Below are 6880 nucleotides of genomic sequence, written 5' to 3'. Positions count from 1 at the left end.
GGGCTCAGATGAGCATTTGAAGTGACTGCCATTCACATCGGATTGGTTATATTGGGTCCCGAGGAGGCACTGGGTGCACTTTGCTCTCCCTTTAAAAATAGTCGCTTTCAGCAATGCCTATCTGTAACCCTCAGTGCTTTCTAACAGCTTCCCACTTCTTTAGTACTGAGTAGAGCCTGAGAAAAGCAGTTATGCTTTTGTGCTCAGATCATAGTCCAGGCTCAATCAAAAGAGAAAGCTACAGCAGAGGAAACCAGTTTTCTCCTGCCTGCGTTTCTTTTTTTTTTTTTTTGGAGGGGGGGGTCGTCAATGAGATGGCTCTCTGCTTATTCAGTTAACTTTCTGGAAGTTCTGAATGTAGAGGCAAAGCTGTTCACTAAACCCAAGAAGGAGTTTATCATATAATTAACCCTTTCCAAGGGAGCTGAGGAAACACTGTTGCTCAAATCGCCCTTAAAACTGACCTGATATATTTGTATTCTTTTTTCCCTCTCTCTTTGTGCATGTTTATTCCACTCAAGCCTTTCCCTTTAGGCTCCCAATCACGTTTCAACTTTGTTTTTTTTTTTTTTCTTTTTTTCTTTTTTTCTTTTCCACCGGGTCTTCAGGTGTCTTACTCTTTCTTATTTGACTGATGTCATTTAGTTGACACCGGGCTTCTGATGTGTAGGTAGGCGGCAGCTGTCCATAGGGTTTCATTTAAATTTGCCAGGAGAGGGTGGGTCCCTGTCTCCATTCCTCTCATGGATCTGCACTTGAAATTCTGTTAAGCGTTTAGAGCTTGATCAGAGCTTTCTAAGTCTTCAAAGCGCAGCTGGGCAAGGAAATTATATGAGAGGCGGGGGACACAGAAGTAAAGGAATAAAAAACCAACTTTGCTGGCAACTTCAATAAATCCGGTAACTGGAGGTAAAAAATAGACTGTGAGGGTTGGGTCTGGTCCGGATGAAACTCTAGGTTCCTTCCCATCCCTGAGTCTGGCTCTGCAAGCGAGTCACTGGCATCTTGCCACCCAAGTGCCCCTAGACAGCCACACGCCCACTGGAACTGCCCATGAACAAAGCTTTTACCGAGAGCCGCTGCTTGCGGTTTCTCGGCGGCGCAATCTAGCTTCTATCCGGAGTGTAGGGTGAACACAGGGTTAAGCTAGTTCCCTCCTCGATGGGAGGGAAAGGAGTGGGAGGTGAACGAAGCTTTCTGTCTAGCTGGGTACCTTGCAGTTAGTTGTACATTTGAAAGCAGTCGCCATCACTTGAGAGTTTGGCGTCATCCATTGTCACCACTAAGGAATGTGCGTGCGCTGGGAGATAACACCAAGTGCAGTGCTTCTCAGACGCGCAGAGCTCTCTCTCTCTCTGCTTCCAGGTGCGCTACTATCCGGTTCTCTGTCTGGAGTTTCCAGTGACTGGCGGCAGCACCGCAGAACCGGTTACCGCATCCTCTGAGCCTCAGGACCAGACTGGCAGTTCTCAACGATGGGCAGGAGGGACCTCGGCGGCGACCCCTAAAACAATACCATGCCCGGGGAGTCCCTCTACTGCCGCTCCAGCTTCTTCCCTTTCCACCTTCCTGACCCTGTCGGATTCGGATGAGCTAAGGAGACAACGCTGCCAGGTAAAGGGGTTGCTGTGCCAGGCCAAGTTTCCAGTGACTGACCTAGCTTTCTTTACTTGGCCACCTCGTTATTTGGACCCCCTCCCTTTTGAACAAGTGGTGGGTGGTCACCGGGTGGGTGTTCTAGGTTTTGTCTTTTTATGCGCAAAGAAAATGGGATTCTTTCTCTACCCCTACTACTTGGGGGTGGGGTAGGGGCTTCTGTATTCAAGTCCATTCCAAATCCTCTAGGGAGTTTTGTAACTGAGTTGTGGGTAAAACAAACGCTCATTTGCTACCTGCCAAAACCATCGATCCTAAATGGAGTTTTCCAAATCCCCTATGCTTAGAACAACCTTTCATTTCCTTAGAATGCTTCTCTTAAGTCCGGTAAGTGGCAGCCTCCCATACCCAGCTGGGTTGAATGCAAGAAGTGTTATTGTCAAACCTCAGTATCTCAAACCCCCACCTGCTCTATGCCCGAACTGAAATCTGGACTCAATTAGCCACTGAACTGAGGATACTAGTTCATTTTCTTTCCAATAGCCTGTGATTTTTTTTTCAAGCCAAGGACCTTTTCTGCGCGCTGCTGTCGCACCTGAGAGGCAGTTTCAGAGCGGATGTAGTTGTGCTTTCCTTACTCACAGATCAGGGATGGAGAAGTCCTCTGGAGCTCCCAATGCTGGGGAGCTCACTTTCCCTCAGCCAAGTGCCTGGGATGTGGGGTCCTTCTATGTCCTCAGGCTCTAAATGCTGATAACCAGAGCAGTATGGGGAAAGGACCTATTCAGCTGACTCCGGGCCTCCTAGAAAGAGTCCTCCTCTGAGCTAAACAGTCCAGGGCTCTTGTTCTTACTGTGCTGGTGCAGTCACTTTCCTTCCTTCCCCCCCCTCCTCCTCCTCCTCCTCCTCCTCCTCCTCCTCCTCCTCCTCCTCCTCCTCCTCCTCCTCCTCCTCCTCCTCCTCCTCCTCCTCCTCCTCCTCCTCCTCCTCCTCCTCCTCCTCTCTTCTTCTTCTTCTTCTTCTTCTTCTTCTTCTTCTTCTTCTTCTTCTTCTTCTTCTTCTTCTTCACTGCTAAGTCTGTCTTGGAAGGACTGGTCCCACACTTGCTATTTGGATAAATCAGGTGGCTTGCCAAGGGGCTTGGACAAGTAGGGGCAGTTGTTTCTGAACTCTACCGCCATTGTCTCTCTTATCTCAGTACTGCACTTAAGAAGCTCCCAAGACGACTCTCACTATCTGCTCTCAGATTAGAGACTCCATTGGAGCCCCATTCGCTCCTGTTTATTTGTCAGTTACACACTGAGTTTGGAGAAAAGACAGACAAGGAGATGCCTGTGTTTTTTCTAGCCTCCTTTTTATACATAAAGCACTGGGAAGAGTGGCAAGCTCTCTAGAAACCCACTGGTGTGTGCCAATATGAGTGAATTGCCTGAGTTGCGGCGGGTTTGGGTGGATCCCTGTGTGGCTTGGGAGACAAATCAGGCGATTCTCCAAGTCTCCTTCCCAGGGTTTAAGAGCTCAAATCCATGAAGGTAGCAGACACAACAGCACTGCAAGGAAATAAAAACAATTGGGGAAGTGCTGCCAAGTGACTCAGACTTTGAACTGAGGACAAGGAGTGCGGTCGCGCGGGGGATTCGTCAGGAAATCATCTCCAGTGCCTTACAGCCAACGCCCCTGCCCCGCGAGCTGAGAAGATCCTTAGGGAGCTGGTCCAGGACAGCTTTCAAGTTGCAAATCGCTTTTCTCTGGGGGCCCTACCCACAGTGCTCCTCCCTGCAGCCTAAAGCTCTGTGAAGGCTTGTTCTCCCTCTTCTGTTAGTATTCTGCCGGTCACCAGACTAGTTAAAACAGGACCACAACTTGCTGGAAACACAGGACAGCAATGAATGGAGGAGCAAGCCAGGCCACAGTCCCCTTGCCAAGGGGGGGGGGGTATCAAATAAAGAGTCATGTCTCCGATTTCTTAGATTACCCTTTAACCTTTGCAAAGAGAATCCCAAGTGAGAAAGCTGTATCGATTGGACATCTTAACTACACAGCCGATTCTTTTAGTCTCTGAAGCTGGACGTTGTCAGTTGTCTATTGTAATTTATGGAGACAACTCATCTACTGAATATCATTCTTTCCAGGAGTAGCCGGGGTTGCGGGCGAAAGTGGATGTATCTAAATATGATGCCAAACTCTAATTTCTCCACTTAAAGTTTATGGAAGAAAGCTTGGTGAGCAGACCTTTGATGGACCAGGGGTGCAGCACATCCCCAATGTTGCTGGCGAGTGAAATAACGCCATTTTGATTTGAGAGACTTGCTATATTTTTACCCTCAAATGTTACGTTTCGATCATTTCTCAGTCTAAGTAATAGCTCCTCTGGTGTAGAGGTACATCCGGAGGACTCCAGAGAAAGGGTCTTTCACCTTTCAGAGAAGCTCCTGGTAGGTACAGAGGACGCCCGAGGAAGCTTAGAGAGACGGAGAGGAGCAGCTCTGGGTCAAGTTGGCATCCCTGGGAAAGCGGGGTGCACTTAACTCTCTCCAGGGAGGACAGGGTTAAAAGCCCCATCTGACTTCTCTTGGAAAGCTTAGAGTTGCTGCGGCTCCTCCCAAGCATTCTTTAAACCGGAGAAGTGGGAGGGACTCCGCAAGGGTGGGAGGAGAGGAGGGAAGCAGAGAAAGAGGGCTCCAGGAGGGGAGCGCGCCAGAGCACGAGGGGCCGAGGGAGAGGAGGGGCGCGCAAGCAGCAAAGCCGACCCCGCGAATTCATTACAGTAAACATCTCCCGAGAGGGGGTGGGTGTCAGGTGGGGTGGGGGTGGGGACCTTGCTCGCAGCCTACATTAGCAGACCGAGTCCGATCAAGGCTGCAGTGTGGCTGGAGCAGCCTCCAGACTCGCGCTCCGCAGACTCTGCACTTGGAGCCAGCCCCGCGCCCGCCCCCGCGCTGCCCGAACTGCACGCCCCGCTGCGCGTAGTCCGCGGCTCACACTCTGCGACCAAGCTCTCGCCGGGTTCCCCAACCAAGCCGCTTAGCCCTGGGTCTCTCAGCAGTCCTGGACTAGCTCGGACGCTCTCCACAGTCCTCCTAGATCCCCCTACTTTTTTAGGGGTTCCAGGCGGAAAGGGTGAGACTGAGAAGGGAAGACCGGAGCTGCGGCGGCCAGACCGAGCCTAGAGAAAGTGGCATGCCCGACCCCTGGAGGCGGAGGTGTTGGAGGACGGGGGAAGACGATGCCGCGGCTCCGTAGGGGACGTAGGCGACAGCAAGCGAGGCGAGCGGGGTGTTGGGGCGCCGGCAGGCTGCCGGAGGGCGCGCACCGCTCTGAAGCTCCAGCCTTTGCCTCCCGGGGCACCGACGCAGCGGGAGACCGAGCTCCGTTCCAGCAGCCATCTCCGCCACCTGGAGGACCTAGCAAAAGTTTGGATCTTGGGGAGGGCACTATGCTGAGAGGAATTACCGGCGGGGCTGGAAGGAGACCTGAAAATCCTTAGCAGGTAAACGCTCACCCTTAACCGAGCCTCCACTCTGGGCTTCTGAGCAGAGTTAGATACTTTTGACTCAAAGTAAGACGGAGGCCAAGTTCAAGGTCCCCGGGATGGGTATCCAGTGCAGGCAGTTCCACAGTCATGCAAGCTGGGTGTGGGAGTGTGAGTGTGTGGCGGCGGCTGGGGGAGGGGGGTGTCTTACTGTTCCTTCTTGCCAGATAGGCAGCTGTGCGAGAGAGTCGACCCCCTCTCCCCTAGGAGTTCAGGAGAACGGTGGGCCCCAGCTGGTGTCTGATTTTTGTATAGTTTGAAATTTTGGAATGTGTAGCCAAGGACTTTTAAGTGTGCTCGAATCTAGAGAAGAGATTGATGGATTTCAGTCACCTCCGTCGTCTTTTTCTCTCAGCCCTATTTCCTATAAACAGAAAGGAAGCTCACTCTACCTTGCCCGCTTCTCTGAGTTCTTCCTTGATCTTAGATTTGGAGAGGGGTACGCATATTGAAAGCAAAGTGCAAAATTGTATCCTTCTCTGCTCTGACATCCCCAGAGTCTTCCCTACTTTCATTAACCTTCTGGTGTCATAAAAGCATAAACTATAAAATTCACATTTTCACTAAGGGCAAAATGAAATGAGCTAGCCATTGGTGGTTTAAATTTGCTCTCTCTCTCTCTCTCTCTCTCTCTCTCTCTCTCTCTCTCTCTCTCTCTCTCTCTCTTTCTCTCTGAGTGTGTGAGTGTGTGTGTTTGTGTGTGTGTGTGTGTGTGTGTGTGAGTACAGTAGCAGAAAAAAGGGGGGGCGATGTGGATCTGGATCTGGATGTGTGTACTGCTGCCTGAGGCTATTGATCTTGTAGACAGCCCCCCTCTCTTTTTGTCCTGATGCTCAGTGATGTGGGGGAAGTGAGAATGGCCTCATGTGTGCATGAAGGCTAGGGTACGAGAGGGAAGAGGCTCACAAATGCAGAACAGCAGCCCTATGCATCTCAGCTAATAAAATAGCTACTGCTCATTCCCAGGGCAAAAAAGACTCAGCACCACCACTACCCCTTAAGGCCCTATAGAGTTTTGAAGCATCTCTTGGGGGCCCTGCTTTCACCTTTATTGTGATGATCACTATTAATTCTCCTAGAAACTCTTAGTACTTTCCCTGAATGAAAATCATCTCTCCTTGAGCTCCTGATTAGTTCTAACAGAGGGAATCTCCTATAAAGCTAACAGTAAACTAATCAAGCAAGCGCAAGGCGCAAATCCCTGTAAATGCTCCTACAGGAGTGCAAAGTGCTGATCAGATTTCTTTGCATGCTGTGTCTGCTGTGCAAACCCTCTTCTAAATGGGAACCATTGCTCCCCATTCAGCTGGGAGTCTACTTAATCACACGGGGTTCCAGGAGCTTTAGTGCATGTCCACTAACTTACAGGATTATTGCTAAATTTATTATGTCTAACTTCCCCCAGCCCAAAGCTAATATGAAGGATGACTTCGATACCAGAGAGGAATTCTGTTGAGTTCTCCCTGGCATGACCTTAGTAAATCTGCCAAGAAGTATCCCCCAAATATTCTGAGGTAAATAGAATGCAGGGTTGGCATTTATACAGCACGGCGTGATTGGTGCTGAATGAATATAAAATTCTAGGTCGGGATCTGAAATGTTAGAACTGGATTGTGTTTTTTAAATCAGCAAGGGTATTTACCAGATGCATGTAGCGGGCTGGCCACCATATTAGAAGAGAATTAATCTTTGGGGAATGTACACATCAAGAGAAGTTGCTCGTTTTTACGCAGTGTTATTGCCTCTGAATGT

General features: G+C 50.1%; 1 protein-coding gene across 3 annotated transcripts in view; it reads left to right on the top strand.

Moving 5' to 3' along the window:
- The first annotated feature begins 1072 nt into the window (after nt 1–1072).
- The window catches only part of Flrt2 (fibronectin leucine rich transmembrane protein 2), a 94635-nt gene continuing 88827 nt past the window's right edge, over nt 1073–6880 (top strand). The window contains exon 1 of one of the 3 annotated variants that reach the window (XM_052185295.1): nt 1073–1614. The gene's annotated coding sequence lies outside the window, so the exon portion shown is untranslated. Of the gene's footprint in view, nt 1615–4395; nt 5087–6880 lie in introns of those variants that run through there. The other 2 variants (XM_052185293.1, XM_052185294.1) reach the window with 2 other exon arrangements.

This window comes from Apodemus sylvaticus, chromosome 6, assembly GCF_947179515.1.
Source record: "Apodemus sylvaticus chromosome 6, mApoSyl1.1, whole genome shotgun sequence".
Taxonomy (NCBI): Eukaryota; Metazoa; Chordata; class Mammalia; order Rodentia; family Muridae; genus Apodemus; species Apodemus sylvaticus.
Note: the sequence above shows the minus strand (reverse complement) of the source record. Positions and strands in the feature narration are given on the sequence as shown.